This window comes from Pipistrellus hanaki (assembly GCF_964339955.1).
Source record: "Pipistrellus hanaki genome assembly, chromosome: 10".
Lineage (NCBI taxonomy): Eukaryota > Metazoa > Chordata > Mammalia > Chiroptera > Vespertilionidae > Pipistrellus > Pipistrellus hanaki.
Genome location: NC_140512.1, coordinates 32378240 through 32397638, shown reverse-complemented (window position 1 = coordinate 32397638; position 19399 = coordinate 32378240). Strand labels below are relative to the sequence as shown.

The 19399-nt window shown below is 39.6% G+C and overlaps 1 protein-coding gene and 1 long non-coding RNA gene across 4 annotated transcripts in view; one reads left to right on the top strand and one right to left on the bottom strand.

Annotated features, from left to right (window-relative positions):
* LOC311628997 overlaps positions 1-10208 on the top strand; it is a 102224-nt gene extending 92016 nt beyond the window's left edge. Inside the window, exons 2-3 of the long non-coding RNA XR_014796116.1 lie at positions 1262-1388; positions 5349-10208. This is a non-coding gene — a long non-coding RNA (uncharacterized lncRNA). The remainder of the gene's footprint in view (positions 1-1261; positions 1389-5348) is intronic.
* UMAD1 (UBAP1-MVB12-associated (UMA) domain containing 1) overlaps positions 1-19399 on the bottom strand; it is a 170516-nt gene that overhangs the window by 18134 nt on the left and 132983 nt on the right. The window lies entirely within an intron of this gene.

Sequence of the window (19399 nt, the reverse complement as noted above, 5' to 3'; positions counted from 1 at the left end):
ATTTTACTGAGTTGGTGCTATTCCTTCACTTGTTTTTTTACAACCCACTCTATGTAAAGTAGATGCTTTTTCATAGCATGAGGTTTGTATTGTCCCTTAGTATGGTTTCCGTAAGTTTAGAAGAAAAAAAAAATCAATTTTTGCAAGCACATCAAACTAAAAACTATCACATCAATAAAATAAAATAAAAATACAGTAGGTCCTTGGGTTACATAGGAGATCCATTCCTACGTAAGGCGATTTTTGCTGTAAGTCAGAACCCACCTACATAAGCACCCACGTCACTTACATGGAGCACATACACAGCACATAGGAAAAGTAAAGAAATTACAAGTTTAAGAACAACTTAAAAATTTGTAATGAAGTGAAACAGTAAGAAAAATTTACAAGGTGGTAATTCCTGACCTTGTGGTAAATAAATAATAAAAAACAAAGCACATATATACATACATCAAAATGACAAAACTTTTTTTTTTAAATAAATAAATGAGAGATGGCAATGTAACCACAAAACAACGTACATTGAGTCCAAGGAAACCTGAGGACTGCCTATAAACCACATGATCATTTAAATAGGCTGAGGGGGCGAGATTCAACACCCTTTCATGATAAAAATACTCAACAAATTAAGTACTGAAGTGAACTTCCTCAGCCTGGTCAGAACATCTACCGAAAACCCAAATATCATACTTAATAGTGGAAGACTAGATACCTTCCATCTAAGATTAGGAGCAAGATAAGGATGCCCACTATACTTTTATTCAGGCTCTAGCCAGCAATTATAGGCAATCAATCTATCAATATAAATAAAAAGATAAATAGTTTCACTTCTTCCTTTCCAATCTGGATGCTATCTCTGAATAACTGACATGATTTTGTATACAGAAAATTCTAAGAAATCCATTAAAGTACTTTAGAACTAATAAGTTCAGCAAGGTTGCAGGATACAAGATCAATATACAAAAACCACTTGTATTTCTATATACTTGCAATAAACAATCCAAAAATGAAATAAAAAAACAATTCCATTTATAATAGCATCAAAAATAAAATATTTAGAAATAAATTTAATGCAAAAAGTATAAAACTTATGCTTTGAAAATAAAGAAAATCTAAGTAAATGGAAAAAATTCCAATGTTCACAAGTCAGAAGACAATAGTATTAAGATGGCAGTACTGTTATCTATAAAATCAATGCAATACATATCAAAAACCCCAACTATGTGATCTTGGAAAAATTACCTTACGTTTCTACACCTAGGTTATAATCCTCATATGCCTCAGTTTCCTCATCTGTAATATGGGAATAAGTGGACCTACTTAGAAAGATGCTGTGATGAATGAATGAGAACACTGGTCAAGCTCCTTACTATAGTTTCCGGAACGCAGTGAGTACTCAGTAACTGTTAGTCATTATTTCCTTGCTGACTATAATGAAATTTGAAAATGTCAGTTTAGTCTACCACGTTTGTATTATCCTAAATTTCTGCATGAGGTACACACTTTATTCTAAGAAATCCAAGTAATATAAAATCTAATAACTCAAATAACAGGCAGACTAACATCATCCTAAGAATTCGGCATAATGAGTTCTTCAAAGAACAAGAGAAGTTATTTTATTTCCTCAAAAATGGAAAAAAGTAGTTTAAATAAAGCTGGCAGTAAAACATGGCAGAATTGCCAGAGTCTATATAGTTTTTTAAAAAATCTTTCCCTCAGAAATACTGATAATTGACCTAGTAATCCTAAAAGTAGACCTGACTCTCTAATTCTTTTTCATTAAGTTGGATGAATAAACAATAAAAGAGCCAGTTACAATTTTTATAATGATTTCCTGGTTCCAAACCCAAGTGGTATGGATAAAGGCAGCATTCCAGTCAGGATTCCACACATTTCTCCCTCTCCCTTCAGCAATGCTTAAAGAAATACGTTCTTCTGATCAGCACTCAGTAACAGTGAGCTTTAGTCAACATATTTTGAGACCACCAGAGTGTCAAATTTTATCCTCTGATCCTTGGTGGAAGTACTACATTTGTTACTGAGTATAATTTTAACCAAACTGTGAACATTTTAGACACCAAACCAACTGTTGATGTAGGAATGGGAGACTTCCTGCAGTGAAACCATGCATATGTGTAAGTTCAGCTCAATTACCAAATTTACTGGAATGCATTGAAAATTACTACAATCTCCTTTTGAGAACATTAATTGTATATAATTTTACTAGAGGTTCAGTTCACGAAATTCGGGAGGTGTCCCTCAGCCTAACCTGCACCCTCTCCAATCTGGAACCCCTTGAGGGATGTCTGACTGCCCAGTGGGTCAGGCCTAAAGGGGCAGTCTGACATCCCTGTCACAATCCAAGACTGCTGGCTCCCAACCACTTGCCTGCCAGCCTGATCACCCCCTAACTGCTCCCCTGCTGGCTTGGTCACCCCCAATTGCCCTTTCTTGCAGGCCTGGTTCCTCCCAACTGCCCTCCCCTGCTGGTCATCTTATGTGTTGGAGTGATGGTTAATTTGCATATTGCCCTTTTATTAGGAGGATTTTGAGATGGAAAACTGAAACAAACATTGACCTTGAGGTGTATTTCGATACATTTAGTAACATAACTGATAGTTAAATTCAATTAAAGTTTCAGTGGGAAAATGGCTCAGACTACTCAAGTTGAAAGAGGCTTTAAATATTTAGTCAATGATGTTAATAAATGGAAAATCACTCTTTAAATGATAATTTTTAACAGATACTATACCATTGGCTCAAAAAAGTTCCATTGCTATCTGAAACTTTCAAGAATTCCTTTCTTCATTTCATAACTAGTTTAAAAATTCCTCATTGGCTTGATTCATATTGGCTCAAATAAATAAAAAGATGATTCCCAACTGAAAACATTTAAAGAATTTTGTAACTACATGTAAAGAAACCAAGTAGCTTTAAGAAATTTGGCCAAATGTATAAATAATGACCTTCATTTCTGCATCCTAATTATAAAACTGGCTAAGGAGTATAATACAAACGGAAAATGGATAATCAGAAGGTCAACTACGCCGAAACCGGTTTGGCTCAATGGATAGAGCGTCAGCTTGGGGACTGAAAGGTCCCAGGTTTGATTCCGGTCAAGGGCATGTACCTTGGTTGCGGGTATATCCCCAGTAGTGGGTGTGCAAGAGGCAGCCGATTGATGACTCTCTCTCATCGATGTTTCTAACTATCTCTCTTCCTTCCTCTCTGTACAAAAATCAATAAAACATTTTTTTTTTTTTAAAAAAAAAGGTCAACTACATTCATCTATTCAAAAAGTCTTTGAGTGCCTAGAGTGTGTCTGGCATAGTGGAGAAGAACTGGTCATTGTGCTACTTTGGTGAGGATTATGGTACAGAGGGGAGATTGGGCAAAACACAAGGAAACCACCTGTGAGAAGTATTACAAGGAAGGAACAGCAGACAATGAGTGAAAAAATGGGATGGGTGGCAGAGAGGCTAATAAGCAAATTGTCCCTTTGACCAGGAGTTTGCCCAGCAGGCAGACTGGCCAACCACCCATGTTCCCTCCCCCTGGCCATGCTGGCTAGACCCCACTCATGCACAAATTCATGCACCATGCCTCTATATCTATATCTATATACTGAGTGGCCACATTATTATGCATTCCAGTGTATATGCCTAACATGTCATTCAAATCTGCACAGCCACCCTACAGAAAAGAGCAGTATTATCCCTAATTTATAGACAAGGAGAGACACAAAGGCATTAAGTAACTGGTCCAAGGTCACAGTTAGTACAGCGCAGAGCACCACTCAAGTCTTACTAAGATGCTTTAGGACTCAACACAAGTCACTTAATATCTCTGATTTCTATTTGGTTTTCTTATCTCTAAAATGAAGGGACTGGATTAGAGGATCAGTCCTGTTAAATAGAAATAAAAGAGAGCTACAAATGTAATTAAAAATTTTTCACTTAGAGTAGAAACCAAAAGGGAACAGCTGGAATTAATTTTAACAATATATTTTGTTTAACCCAATGTATACGAAATGTGATTTTTACAAATAATATAAATATTAATGAAACATTTAGGTCCCAATTGCATATTTTACACTTCCTGCTCATTTTAACTCAGGCTACCCATATTTCAAGTGCTCAGCAGCCTGGCTACCATATTGGACAGTGCACCTTTAGAAGTCCATCTCCAATAATTATGTAGACTGTTTCAGTAATACTCGTTGTTAAAGGTAGGGTACACCAGACTAGACATAGTGAAAGGCGTTGTCCACACAGTGCGGTTTGAGTGTAGCACTGCGAAGGTCCCCAGCTACAGAAGCCTGAAAGTCCATCTTTGATGGCATTCCTTTGTAGAAAGCAGAAATCAACCATGTTTCTCAGTAATTGAAAATATAAATCACCCTGGCTGGCCAGCTCAGTTGGTTAGAGTGTAGTCCCAATATGTCCAAGTTGCAGGTTTGATTCTCGGTCAGGGCACATGCAAGCAGCAGTCACTGAATGCATAAATAAGTGGAACAACAGAAATCAGTGTCTTTCTCTCTCCCTCCATCCCTTCAAAACAAACAAATAATATATAAAGAAAAAAATTTGACCAATTAAGCTCTTGGTACAAACTGAAAATCTTTTTAGAAGCATATGGGCTATAAATAGTAAATTAAAGGGTCCTTAACACTTGATGTGAGTTTGAGTTCATCGTATTGGTTGGGCCACTTGCATTTTACATGGCCTTGGGGAGTAGGGATCAAAAACCTGTGGAGAGGAGATTCCTAAAAAAAGGTTTACCTACTTACTATTCAGCCTTGCAATCTTATAGGCTGAACTAAAATGGAAAGAGAGATTTAAAAAAATCCAGATAATCACATGCTGGGTGAAGTCACACCAACAGAAAGGCTGTTATTGTGACATGAACATCAATTAATGACAGCTCAGTGACAGAGTGATGCTGGGGAGGAATTAACACCAGCAGTCAGTACTGGATACTCCACCTGGGCTCCTCTTAGAAGGGGTGTTAACAAAACACATTAGAAGATATTGAGAAAAGCATAGTTAGGCAAGGCACTTTAAAACAATCAGGCCCTACATAATAGATGAAATTCAAATCTCCAGCTGCACCTTGAGTGGAGAAAGAGTAAGACTGTGGCATGGAAGAGCACATCCTGTAATGCAAACCCTGCCTTGGTTTCTTCTGCCTTCACATAATCTTCCTTACAGCTCCCTCCCTGATTCCAATTGCATTAAGGAAGCTGCAGGCTGCTATTCTAGGGAGTGTTTTTCTCAGTCTGTTGAGATCTTGCTTCCAGGTGTACCCTTTGTTTGGCTCAAATACATTTTTATAAAATTTCTCTACAGGTTTGGACACTGTTACATTGACACTGCTGAGCAGCAACAACGGAAGAAGGGAGTGAGGAAGCTACTACAGAAATCCAGGGACAAAAAATGGTTGCTTAGACCTGGGTGACAGTGAAAGAGGCAAGAAGTGATGGATTCTGGATGTGTCTGAAGGTACAGAATTTGCTAATCAATTGGATGTAGGTGTGAGAGACCAGAGGAGCCAGCATAACTCCGAAGACTCAGCATGAGCAACTGGATATATTGTCAATATTTGCATTTTACAAGAAAGATAACTAGATATTATTCCAAAGCGTATAGTCTTCCTACAATGCTTCATTACTTGAGGAAAAAGCCAACTGAAATTATGTGCATATAGCATCTACCACACGGATTATAGACTTTTCATTTTACAAAAGGAGGTTTAGTAATTGGTAATATCACCCTGACTTATGGAATTTGTTGTTCAACAATAAATTATTGACACACATGGTATAGGCTGGAAAGAGGATAGGAAATTTACGAATGACAGAATCTTATCGGGTTATCTAGGGATACTTGGGTAAAGCTCCATTCTTGAGGCTGATGGCATGATAAATTATCCATACAATCTCCTTGGAAACCGATGTTTGACAGAAGGAGATGGAGAACAGACTTCCCTATGATTAGATAGGCAAACACTGTTTTGCTCTGGCTTCTTCATTTCAACTGTTTCAAATAAAAACTTGAAAAATACAGATACGTTGAAGAGCTGTGTTTTGGGCAGTCAGCATATATGTATACCTTCCCAATTAGTTTTTCATCCTGTAAAGGTTAACAGGCTCCAAGAAATGTGTTTAATTCCTTCAAGCTTTCTCTTTATATTGTTTCATATGCCCCTGCAGTGTAAGTTGATGTTGCTGAGAGAAGATGTAATTCTTTTCCACTATTCTTATTGGAAACATTACATTGGATTTATAGAATCAATCTTCTACCTGATTATCTTTGTCTATATGCATGAACTGCCATGAGAGGGTAATTCCCAACAATTAGTTCTCTTACACCTGCCCCCTCCCTGGACATTCCATTTCAATAAAAGATACATCTCTCTCTCTTACCTGGACCCAGCTCCTTCCTGTCCTTCACCTCTATACCAGGACAGTTCCAATATCAAGAATACTCTGGGGGTTGAGGGCGTGTATGGGAGTGGGGTGGGGGACAATGGTAAGATATATAATGTATAATACCTTAATTAAAAAATGGGGGGAGGGGGGGAGAGTAAAAAAAAAAAAATACTAACTCTGCAGGATGCCTCGTATATAAGAATTATCTAACAGTCCGGGAATGGCTCTGATCTTCTTTTTGGCATCATCTCTCCTCCAGTCTGTCCCCACTTCACTTGATAGGCATGCTGGGGCCAGCTTCATTTTGAAGCCTGGCTCTGGTCATATCACGCTTTCGAAACCCTGTACTGGCTTCATGGTGGCAGCTGAATGCAGCACACACTCTCCACCTGTGTGTCAGGGCCCTCCCCAGTGTGGCTCCAAGCTGCCTTTCCAGTCTTATTTCCTGGCACTTCCTTTTCAAGGTCACTCCAGCTCCAGCAAAACCATCACTCTTCCCAGAACCTGCCTCTGTTTCAGCAGCTCAGACCTGGACTCACAGAAACATTCCCTCTGGCCTATCCAACGTGGACCTGCCCTTCTGGTCCTATCTGCAATGGGGCTCATAAGAAGCTCCAGCTGTTGCCCCTGGTTCTGTTATCCCCACCCAGTGTGCACAGCACTTAATGCAGCCTGCAGGCCTCAGCCCCCTCCTTATCTCCAGCACGCGTTCCAGCTCCTGGAAGGTGACAAGTGTGCTTTGCTCATCTCGCAGTCACCCATGGCGGAGGGATGGGGCCTTCCACAAAGCCAAGTTCAGGGATTATCAGTGCCCAGGAGTGTTGAAGAGTGGCGATGTCTTAAGCCAGGCTGTTTTTAAACTTGACCCTTAAAAGCCATGAGCATTTCCCTTTCACTTCATAACAGGATATCAGTGGAGACAAACGGATATAACCGTATCTTCCCGGCCTCTTCAGTGTTCTTCCTACTCTTCTGTATAAATAGAGTTTACATTATGGTGATTCAAAGTCCCCTGTAAAATGGTGTCATGGGACCGTATCAGGGAAGGGAGGATCAGCGCTAATCTGTTCCTTACTCACTATTGAGTAAGGGGAACATGAGACATTATGTTTGGATCAGAGACAGAAAGGAAATGGAGTTTTCAAGGGAGAAGAAAAAAATCACAAAAGAAAAACCTGTTTCACAGAATGCAGTCTGTGAAAAATCTTTCAGCTGAATGTCAAGATTAAGAAAAATCAATAAAACCTTTGAAACCAGAAGTCTGTGAAAGGCTTTTTTAGGCTTGATGGCAAAACACAAAGCTATGGCTTCAAAAAAGTAAAATCCTCCAGGAACCGCAAAAGCAGTTCTTCAATATTCAGGAGACTCCACGGCCCCCAAACATGCTTAGCACAAATTGCTTATTACAGAGATAGGGCCAGTCCAGATTCAAAGGGCCAGCGTTTTCAAAGGGACTTTTTCCAAGGCTGTAATTAGTTGTTCTGGCAAAATCTGCACACACGTCTAATTGCACATACAATTGGCTAATTGTATCTTCAAAATAAAGGGTAAAGGGTTAATTGTATCCACATCTGGCCACAAAGAAAGAGACTGTCCTTTGAAAATATGACACTCCACTTAGATGAAAATTTGCATTAAACAACCATCCCTATTACTACTAATAATTATAATAATACCACATGCTTACAAATTAATAAATACCTTTCATCGTGATCCTAAAAACACTTCACAAATATTAATTAATCTCACAATACTCCTACGTGGTATGAAAGGCGATTATCCCAACGGTGTCCATGAGGAAATACAGGCAAGTTAGGTAACCGTGGAAAGCCACGGGGGGACTGAAGCTCCCGGCCCCCAGCTCTGTACACTGGCCCCGGTCAGCAGGGAGGTTCAGTGGGGAGTCTGGTTGACGTAATCAGCGAAAATGAGTCTAAAACCAATGCAAAGCTCAGCCATCAAAACCTCCAAATAGTCAAAACTGGCCTGTGATTTAGAGACGACTATGCCTTCTTTTATTCAAAGGAACACACAGCGCATCAAGGACGGAGCTAACAAGTAGAACTTTTCTGCTCCTTGGTTTGATTTTATGATCAAATATTTCAGATCATTTTTAAAAAGTGGGAGTCACTACAATTCTAGCAAAACCAATCACTCTTCCCAGTACCTGCCTCCATTTCAACAGCTGAGGCCTTGACTCACACAAAATGCATCCCCAATGATTGGTTCTTTAGAAAATATGTAAGAAGAAGTCTCTGTAAGAGATGGGTACTTGGGATGGTCAAGCCACAGCAGCTCTGAGAAGAGGACACAGGGCATGAGGTAACAGACTGGGAAGTAGCAAAAGTAATGTTACCTCAAATCACCAGTCAGGATCATCCAATTTATACCAGCCCACAGTAGCTAACTTTATACAAATAAATTTCCTTATAAATGCATAAGTACGATGTCATTAATAATTGTGTAATCTTAATACCTTCTTTAAGAATGAAATATGAGGGTTCATTTCTAACAACAAAAATATACATTTCAAGGACTGGTTTATTTATTTTTAATAATTAAAGCAAATGATCTCATATCCACACCAGAAATGTTTGGGTGATTTTCTTATAAGTTCTCTATGCAGATATGTATAATGATGTAGACTCTACATGATGAAAATGTTCCCTCAACTCAATTCCCTTTTCCATGAAGACACATGCTGGAAACACCAAGATGAGCAAGACAGTGCCTGCTTTCACAGACATAGGTCCATGCATTTCTTATCATCATGCCAACCTACTATAGCTCTTCCTACCAGGATTTTGAAGCAACATCCAAAAGAAGAATAGAGAAAGTCAGGGACAAGGAAAATAGAAACCAAATATGCTGGAAATAAGAATCAGTATGACTTTCTACACTTCAGAGCTGGCTCACAGTACTGAGCACCCAGAGCAAAAAGACAGATACACGCTTACAAAAGAAAAAGGTGGGAAAAGAGAGAATGAGACAATGGAATAAGGAACTAAGTTTTTAAAAATGCCTACTAGAGATAAAAATCAATATATTGTTGGAGTGCCTAAAAGGGAGAACTGACTTCCACCCTCATGGGGGAGGGTGGGGAAAAAGTACTTCCGGGCTGGGCATGAAGGTCAGGGCTGAGCCCCGCGGTGGCTGCTGCAGAAAGGACATACCACACCCAATACAGGAGGAAGGTTTGGGAAGTGGAGGTAGATTCTATTCCGAGTATAAGCTGGAATGCAGTCCTAGACGGGCCTGGCAAGAACTCCAGCCCCACTGGCAAATGCCAGGCTACAGTACAGGTAACACTAGATTTTTGAGGAGGGGAGGGGAGGGTGGGAATACAACTTTTTCTTTCTTTTTTTTTTTTCTTCTAAGTATAAACCCTTGACACCATGTAAAGAATGGACCAGGAAGGCAAAAGTCGGGAGGAAGAAAGATCTGTCAGGAAGCTCTGTAATAAATCAGATGAGGGATGATAAGGGGCTCATCGCTGGCCGGGGCATAGCAGAGGTAAAGGGAAGGACACACAGAGACTCTGACAGGACTCAATGAATAATTAAATGTCAGGAAAGAGATGAGTGGCGCATGACTTGAGCCCCTAAATCTACCTGACCATGGGTACCCAGAGGGCGGATGTGGCATGTTTTTCTACTGTTTTATTAGGGCCAGTGTCAATAAAATTAACATATACCTTTGTGTCATACTATTTTTCACCAGTGAAAAGTATGCAATATTGTCTTAAAAACTTTTAAATAAAAATGGAATGTGCTGTCAACCATGGTATGAGACTGGTTATATTTCTAGCTCAGGTTTCAGCATTTTCCTTTTCTCCTTATTTATAAAAAAGAGAGTGAACTTTAATTTTGTTTCCATGAGTTGATAAGATTTACACTCTGTCTTTGCATCCTTCTCCCACATGGTCAGGGGTAATGCAAAACTATGATCAAAAGTAAATGCTTAAAAACTACTTGCTGGATGAATACATTTAAAAATTAAAGGCAAATAGAAATCACCTGTTCCCCAAAGCTGTAGACAGTGATTGCTTAGTATCGGACTACTTGTGAAACTCAGGTGAGTAGGGAATTTCTGCTGTTCATTAAATGACAATTTTAAAATGTCACCAGGAAAAATATATTTCCCAAAGAATTTACTCTTATCACCCAATGTGTTGCTATGAAAAACTGCTCACTGCCCCACCAAAGCCAAGTCCTCATTAGTGCTGGTGCTAAAAATTGCTCCAGAATAGATACAAGGAAGTGTTTGAGAGACACTGCTATGCACGTGGGTCTCTGTAGAAAGTGGCATGACTATATGGTCAATATAATACAATCAGAATGTTACCCTCTACAACAGTGGTCCACCTTTGTGTTTTGAAGGAAAACCACTGATTTTTATCTACCCTAATGAAAAAATATTGTCACTGACCACATGCAAAATAGAGGTCAAGCTTTTAGATGTGCTATTCAGCTCCCCAGGTGGTCTGGACCAATTGACTTCTAGTCATAACTCCCTCTAGGCTGGTCGTGATGCCTACAGAGTGAGGGTTTGTACCACTGATTGTGCAAGGGCGGAGCAGGAGGGGGAGCAGCCCTGGCAGGCGAGGGTTCAGGGAGGCTTCATGGGCTAGAAGGAAGGCAGGGTGGAGGGCAAGACAGGCCAGGGGCTATATCCTTTCCTTCCTACATCAAAGCCTTAGTGGCAAGCCCTCAGTCTTGCATGTGTGAGCATGTGTGTGTACACACAGAGGTCAGCAGGAGGGGTCCCTGGGGGTAGACCTAGCTGCTGTTAGCTCAGAACCAGGGACTCTGGGAAGCTCTAGGCAGAGCTGTGGCCCCGATTCTAACTCGGTGACTTGGCAGTTAAGTGTCTGATCGAGTCCAGTACATCTGAAGTCAGGTTTGAGCTACGTGTTAGCTAAGTGACCTGGAGAAGTCATTTCATGTTTCTGAATGGGGAAAACTGAATGATATATGTGCATACACTGCACTCAGCACAGTACCTAAGCAGAGGAGAAGAGAAATAAATAATGGTGTTTGTTATAACTTAAGCTCTGGGAGCCAGGCTTCTAACCTCATTTACCCTTACTTAACCAACTGGCCACTATCAAAAACCCCTTTGGTTCCTAAAACACTGGGTTGTAAACTCAAAGGAAGAATTCAGTGAAAATATTTTGAACTTGATAACAGATTTTTATAGGTTCCACCCCCCCCCCCAAAAAAAAAAAAAAGATGGAAGTGGTAAATGGCAAATGAACTCTTGTTCTACCACTTAGCAAATGTTTTAACTGGTTTTAGAGAGAGAAGGGAGAGGGAGAGAGAGAAACATCCATGTGAGAGCAAAAGCATCAATCTGAGTTTTCATGTGACTTTTTGACCTGAACTATTAGACTGATGAAACACTTGAGGGTAAAAAGAATTCATTCATCTCCTGGGCACTGAGTACATCCCTATGGAAACAGTGGGAATGCTATAAATATTTTCTGAATAGTCTTATAAGACCTTATATTTCATTAAAATAATTGCATTTTAAAGGAAATTCTATTGTAATGTTAACTAATGTAAATTAACTTTTAGTTGTAAATATATTTATTTGAATTATAAATGCAAAAAGAGAACAGAGTATTTGCCCTAGCTTGAATTGTTGTAAGATTACACATTCACATCACTGGGCTTTCCCCTTGTTCCTTAGTTATAGCTGTGTGTGTGGCCACAAGCCTCCCTGATAGCATTTCCCAGCCATCCTTGTTGCTAGAGGTAGCCTATGAGATGTAAGGAAAGCTGGATAGAGCATTTAGGAGAGTTATTTAAAGTCTTCTCCTGAGGTTGGAGATAAAGCAGCCATGCTGTAATCCACACAATGGAATGTGGCTGGGCTGTGGACAGGAGGGAGACCTTGCCTTTGGTGGCAGGGTGGATGGATCTGGAAAGTATTTTGTATATGGTGGTGTGGGCCAGCCTCGGGGAGAGGTACCATGTGATTTTGCTTATGTGGAGAGTCTAATGAATGGAATAAACTAACAAAATAGAAACAGACTCATAGCTGTCAGAGAGAAGGGGGAAGGAGAGCAGGGTGAAAAAAGTGAAAGGATTAAACAAAACAAAATGACAGACAACAGTATGGTAATTGCCAGAGGGAAATGGGGGTGGAAGGAGGCAGGAGAAGGTCAAAGGGGAATAAATGGTGATGGAAAGAGACATGATGTGGTGTGGTGAACACACAATAGAATATATAGATGGTTTGTTATAGAATTGTACACCTAAAACCTATATAATTTTATTAACCAACTAGAGGCCCAATGCATGAATTCATGCACCAGTGGGGGTCTCTCAGAATGACCTGCAGGATCGGGCCGAAACCAGCTCTCCAACATCCCCCGAGGGGGCCAGATTGGGAGAGGGCCCAGGCCAGGCCAAGGGACTCCACCAGTACCTAATTGGGGTCAGGGAGGGATGCAAGAGATTGGCTAGCCAGGGAGGGACCTCAGGAGGACTCCAGGGAGTGTCTGGCCCATCTTGCTCAGTCCCCATGGGCCAAACCACAGCAGTAAGCTAACCTACCAACCTACTGGTTGGAGCATCTGCCCCCTGGTGGTCAGTGCACATTATAGTGGTTGAGTGGCCTTAGCATATCATTAGCATATTACACTTTTATTGGTTGAATGAATGACCAGATGACCAGACACTTAGCATATTAGGCTTTAATTATATAGGATTAATCTCAATAAATTCACTATAAAACAACAATACCTATTCCCTTAAGAGCCCCTATCTCCTGACATGCAGCTATAGGGCCCAAAGATAACACCACAGGCAACTGCTGGGCCAGCCAATATCACAACAGGCAGCGACATGGCCGAGGGAAGGAAGGGAAATGACCATCTTTCACCTGGACAACAGTGTTCATTAGGGAAGTCACTTTCAGCTACCTGCCCTTCATAATTACAAAGCATACAGGAAATGCAGCTCCTCTCTAAATTCCCCTTTTTAAAGGTCTTTTATCTGTAATTCTACTGCTAGAGATTTCATACTAAGTGAACGAAACGTAGGGGTGGGTGAGAAACAGAATCCCAACTCTGCCACAGGTGTCCTCGTAGCTTCCAGAATCAGTATTGCTGCTTTACAAGAGAGTATTTTCTTTTTTTTAAATGAGAAGCAGGAGAGATGCCTCTTCCCGTCTCCCCCGAAATATGGGGTAAATGAGGACACATACTTGAAGCACTTGAGCTTCAAAGAATTGCACCTGTGTTACAATATCTCTGATGCTGGGCTGGGGAAGGATGACCAGCAAAGCAAGTGCAGGAGGGTCAAGCATAGAATTTACCCAACTCGGAGTTCTTTAAGCTCATAAGAGAGCTGAGGTATGGCCATGTTTGCCAGATCCAATATGAATTACATTAAGTATAAATATGACTCAGATATTACATGGGACAAACTTACACTAAAAAATTATCTGCTGTTTATTTGAAGTTCAATTTTAACTGGGCATCCAGTATTTTTATTTGCTAAATATGGCAGACCTAGTTATAGTGGTACTCTAAGGGGGAAGAGTTGGCTTAATTAATCATCTATCTTATTTATGGAATTTTGATTTCTTGTATATAATAGGAAATGTTTTAGCTACAAATGAAGGAATTATAAAGCATAACAGTATGAAAATGTGAGCACATGTGACTAGTAAATTATAAAAAACTTTCCCAACAATATTAGAAATCTCATCTTTTAAAAACTATGCCCTGATTATTTTTATTTTTGTGTTAATCCTCACCTGTGAATATTTTTACATTGATTTTTATTCTATTATTCTATTCTTTTCTGTTCTGTTCTATTCTATTTTTAGAGAAAATGGAAAGAGGGGGAGGGAAAAAGAGAGACACATCGATTGGTTGCCTCCCACACTGGAGCCAGGGAAAGAGCCTGAAACTTGAGATACATGCCCTGACCGGAATCAAGCCTAAGACCCTTCAGTCCCAGGACTGATGCTATATCCACTGAGCCAAACAGGCAAGGGCTAATCTGTGCCCTGTTCAAAACAGGAGTGGGGTAGCTCTCCTAATTAATAAGACAGGATATTATTAGTACTATCAGAAATTGTTCATTGACAATTAAGTACTATAAACTCAAAGGCAAGTATTTCTAAAAAGCACATAGCCCACAAGAAAGTAGAGGCAAAAAAAAAAACAAACCAAAAACCCACCACCTTTTCTAAAGAAATAGCATTTAGAAAAATAACATGTCAAAGCATACTTTCATGATAAATGACAGAGAAGCTCTCCACCCCCAAATGTTTTTCATGTTCATGGAGCTCTTACTAAAATGTCCTCAATGAACTGCCAGAAACAGAGGGCCATCTTTGGAATGCAGGGCAAGGTGAAAAGACCACTGTCCAAACCTGCGGCATTGACACACTACGGCATTGTAGCCATTTTTTATGCACTTTCAGCTCACTTTTATTACTTCCAGACCTCTTTCCTCATTAAGGCGCAGATATAAACAGGGAGCTACTTCTAGGGTAGATAGCAAATGCCCTGTCTGCTGGTGAGATCCAGACCTCCACCTGCATGCATATCAGCTGGAGAAAAGAGAGCCCTTATTCATCAAATTTAAAAGCGCTCTCATTTCATGCTAATTGTATGGTCCTTTGCATGATATACAAAAGATTGCCTAAGATGAAAAGGCTTTAAAAAGAAAACTACCAGTCTGGGAGGATTTTGGGGGGTTTTTTTTGGAACAAGATTAACTTATTACTTTTTCAGAGAAAGTAAATGACTAATTCAAGTATTACATTTATCTGCACAAAATGACCTTTACAGGTTTTATTATTATCCAAGTCTACTCAACTGCCTCTCTCTGCCTAACATAATGCGACTTCCTTCTACTTATTTCGGTGCTTTCAGACCCTGTAGTTTGGTGTCGAACAGTTCAAAAATTAAAGAATTTAAAATGAAGTACACATATATTTTATATGATTTATTTTCACAAAAAAAGATACTTAAACCTCCCTGGGAAAGAGAGGCTTGAGTACGAATAAATACTTGCATCTTAGCTCCAATATGTAGATTCTGCTTTGGCAGGTTTCGTATAAAAGAACAAAATCAAAAACTCATTTTTTATTATGAATATTATCAGTAATATAGACAAAATATTATTCAAGGGTTGTCCGTAAGATGGGCTATGATCATTTATGACACACCGTAATTTACGGTAGATGAAAACATGAATTGGTTGTTTGAAAACCAGCATTACTTAGATTTATGCTACTAGAAGTATCAACTGACTATTAACCATGTAAGAGCCCTGGGGAAGAGGTGGGAATGCGAGAAGCAGGAGGTGCAGCTCTCACTGGGGCGGCACCACCACAAAGCAGCACTTTCCCCCCAGGACCATCAGCCAACTGGACCAGGGTTGGCGATTGCAAGGAACAGCCGCTCAGCCTTCAGCCCTTGAAAGGAGTCGAGGAACTGGGCTCCCAGACCTCCAGAAGGATTGGCTGTTCAAATATGCTGTTAAAAACTAAAATTTGCAGACTGAGCTGTGTATTTTTTTTTTTAACCTATTAGGTTGGCATTGTCCAATAAAAATATAAGGTGAACCACATGTGTAATTTTAAATTTTCTGGTGGCCATAGTAAGAAAGTGAAACAAAATAGGTGAAATTAATTTTAGATTATTAATTAATGTAGCCTATCCAGAATATTTTCATGGGGACATGTAACCAACAAAAAGTATTGAGATATTTCATGGTTTTTGTAAATACCAAGTTTTTAAAAACCAGTATGTGTATTTTTAGCACGTCTGAATTCAGACTGGTGACATATCAGATGTTCAAGAGTTACATGGGGCAAGTAGCAACCAAGTTGGACAGTACAATTACAGTTTCACAAACTAAAAACCCCTTGTTCTTAATCACTCTCTAACGTTTTCCTGCAAGACAAATCCCAAGCCGCCGCGGAGGTTGCTTGTTCCTTGTGTTAATGAACACAGTGGAAACACAAGAAGAGCTGTGCCACTGAAAACAGAGAAGGTCATGCTTAACTTTTATTAATAACAAGTATTTACATATTAAACTATTTGTCTTCCCTGGACACATGGTTGATCCTGTCTCAAATTTCAAGAGTCTTAGTTTTCCTCTGAGGATTTAGTTATCAGCCACTTCACACAAGATTCAGAGCAATAGTCACATCTTTACCACTTGCTATTTGAGTAATAATGTTCCAAGGTAGTAGTAGGTTACTTAATTCTTAAATCCAAATTGGTTTATGAGTAATTGGTAAGACTCATAAGTTTCCTCATGAAAAAGAGTTAAAAAAAAAAAAATCAAGAAGAGAATAACTAAAAACAAATCAGTACCAAAAATACACTAAATTCCAGGCTAATAAGCTCTCTGGCCCTTAATGAAACGACCAAAAATAGCTTAAGGGCTTGCATGCCGAAGTGAAACCCAACAAACCATTTCAAGAGCAGAGCAGGAAGGATCATTAGTAGAAAATAAGTGACAGAAAGGTGCCAGTATTTAATCCTCAAATCTGAATATACAACATTTAAAAGAATTTTTTTTTCCTCCTTTCCTTCTCTCTCAACACCTGGGAAAAATAAAGCCCTGAATGGAACCCTCTGCCTGACAGGTCTCAGTAACTCTCCTCTGAGCGTAATTCCTAACTAACTTAATCCCTTCAACTGTACTCTGGCATGACTTCCAAGGCATCAATCATAATTTCCTTCCAATTAAACACACACACACTCTAACACTTAGTGACTGTCCAGTACATGTCAGACACTGTTATATATATTGACATATAGATATTACATATTGGCTCATTTAATTCTTACCGATAAGTAGTACCATTCCCATTTTACTGCAAAAAGACAAGAGGCTGAGAACTTTTATCAAAGGTACCTGACAAAGCCAAGATCTGAGTCCTGAGTCCAAGTTCACGTTCTGGCCACCATCCATGCCACTGCAGGGTTCTGTGAATCCACTGCTGTGAGGGCTCCCAGGACAATGTCTCTCTAAATTAGGCCCTCCACACTGATAATCTAAGATCCAACAGGCAAACCCTCTAAAAAAGTATATCGAGAGCATGAAAATCACAAGTGGTGGAGAAGGAGCCCTTGAAGTGGTGGATGTGGCTGGTGGTGTGAGGTACAGACACATGAGGTGCTCGCTGCCTGACAGCAGCTGGGCAGGGCAAGGCTCTGGAAAGGAAGCCCCTTCTACCCTGCCCTCCAAGCAACAAGGACCCTGAAGAAGGCACACTGGATGGGAGATAAGTGTGTGAGCCCGAGCAAGGGAGAAAGAGGTGAGGCAAGGTGCCCAATGTCACATATTCTCACAATTAAAAACTTACGTGTAATTTTTATCAAAGATGACTTTTTTAAAGAAAGGGAAAGAAAACTTATCCCTTAAGTTAAAAAGCACATTTTAAGTATAGACTTATTTTATATAAGTACTACATAAATATTTATGAAAACATTTTAACTCTTTCCTCTACACAGTGAATATGAAGCAGCTAACAAGACAATTCACAATAAATGTAAAAGTCATGCCCAGGAAAAATATGGGGGGGGGGGGATTCTTATCTTTTTGCAATAAAATGGGAACAGTAGATTATAAGAGGAAAATGAAGTATGCAGATACATAGTTTATAGGGTCCAAATAATGATTTAAATTGAGCTAATTTAGTAATTATTTAGTAAAATTTAGGTCTGAGCATCCCCCTGCCAGAAGAAAAATGAGAAAAGAATTTGATAGAAATTCACAATGGCCATAAGAAAAAGAGTAGTATCACTTCAGTAGAGACACAATTATTTTCTGAGCATAAAGGCAATAGGAAATCAGAAGACCTAACTAGGACTTCACACAGGGGAAACTATGTGATGGAGTAGACGCTATCTTGGTAAAAATGCATCCATAATGTCACAGTGTATTCCCCACAATAGTTTCTCTCAGCATTACTCAATCAAGCTGAAAACAGTTCAGGGGAGGCAATCTGTGCAGGATGAAGACAATGAGGTTGAGAGATACAACTCACTGCTGGGCTGGCTTCATCCAGCAATAAATCCCAAAATACCGAGATGAACAAACACAGAACGTCCTTCAATTATTCTCCAACTGAAACCAAATGAGGTAGGATTATGCAACAGTTTACTGACTCTTCGCAGTTCAGAGATTCGGGGATGTTTTGGGGGGCTTTTTATTACTAAGTAAACGGTGCTTCAGTACACTGTCACTGTGCTTTGAGGTGTAGTATATGCCCGTCTCTTCTCTTTCTCCAAGTGGCATAAAAAGGCAGGGGAAACTTGGGTTGCTATTACTTAAGACCCTGACTTTTAGCTTACATTTTCTATTAGGAAGTTCTAGTACATACATTTTGTATTATATAACTGCTGTTAGACAAAATTTATGAATTCACACCCATAATGAGTTCTTAACTAACTTAAAAGGCAATGTGCAAAAGGCATGTTTCTAAGAATATGACATCCCCAAAGTGGACATTAAACAGTCCTTGAATGGGTGGAAATTAATGCCAATTATAGAGCAGGGTAAGAAGAACACAGAAGTCCATAAAAGAAAACAAAAAACAGAGCTAACAGGAATGGGGCCTGCTAGCTCTGAAAAGAAATGTCAAATCTATGTCAATGCAACTGAGCTTAACTAAAGTATATTTTTTTTTCCCCCTGTGTATTCACACTGGTGTACTCCATTGAGCATATTCACAAAAAGGATCCTCCGTAAGGTAACAAAGTGGGATATTCAGCAAATGACTCTCAGTCCAAGCACACAACTGCATGCTGCTTTTGCACCGTATAGAGTTGAAATTTGTCCTTCGAAAAGAATATCCATTCGGGTGAAGACAACATAAACGTGACTGTGCTTTAATTTTAAACTCTCTGTGTAGTTGCAAGAAGTTAGGGCTGGTAACATGATCCAAAGGAGGGAAAAATAAGGACCATTTGCTACTAATTAAAAA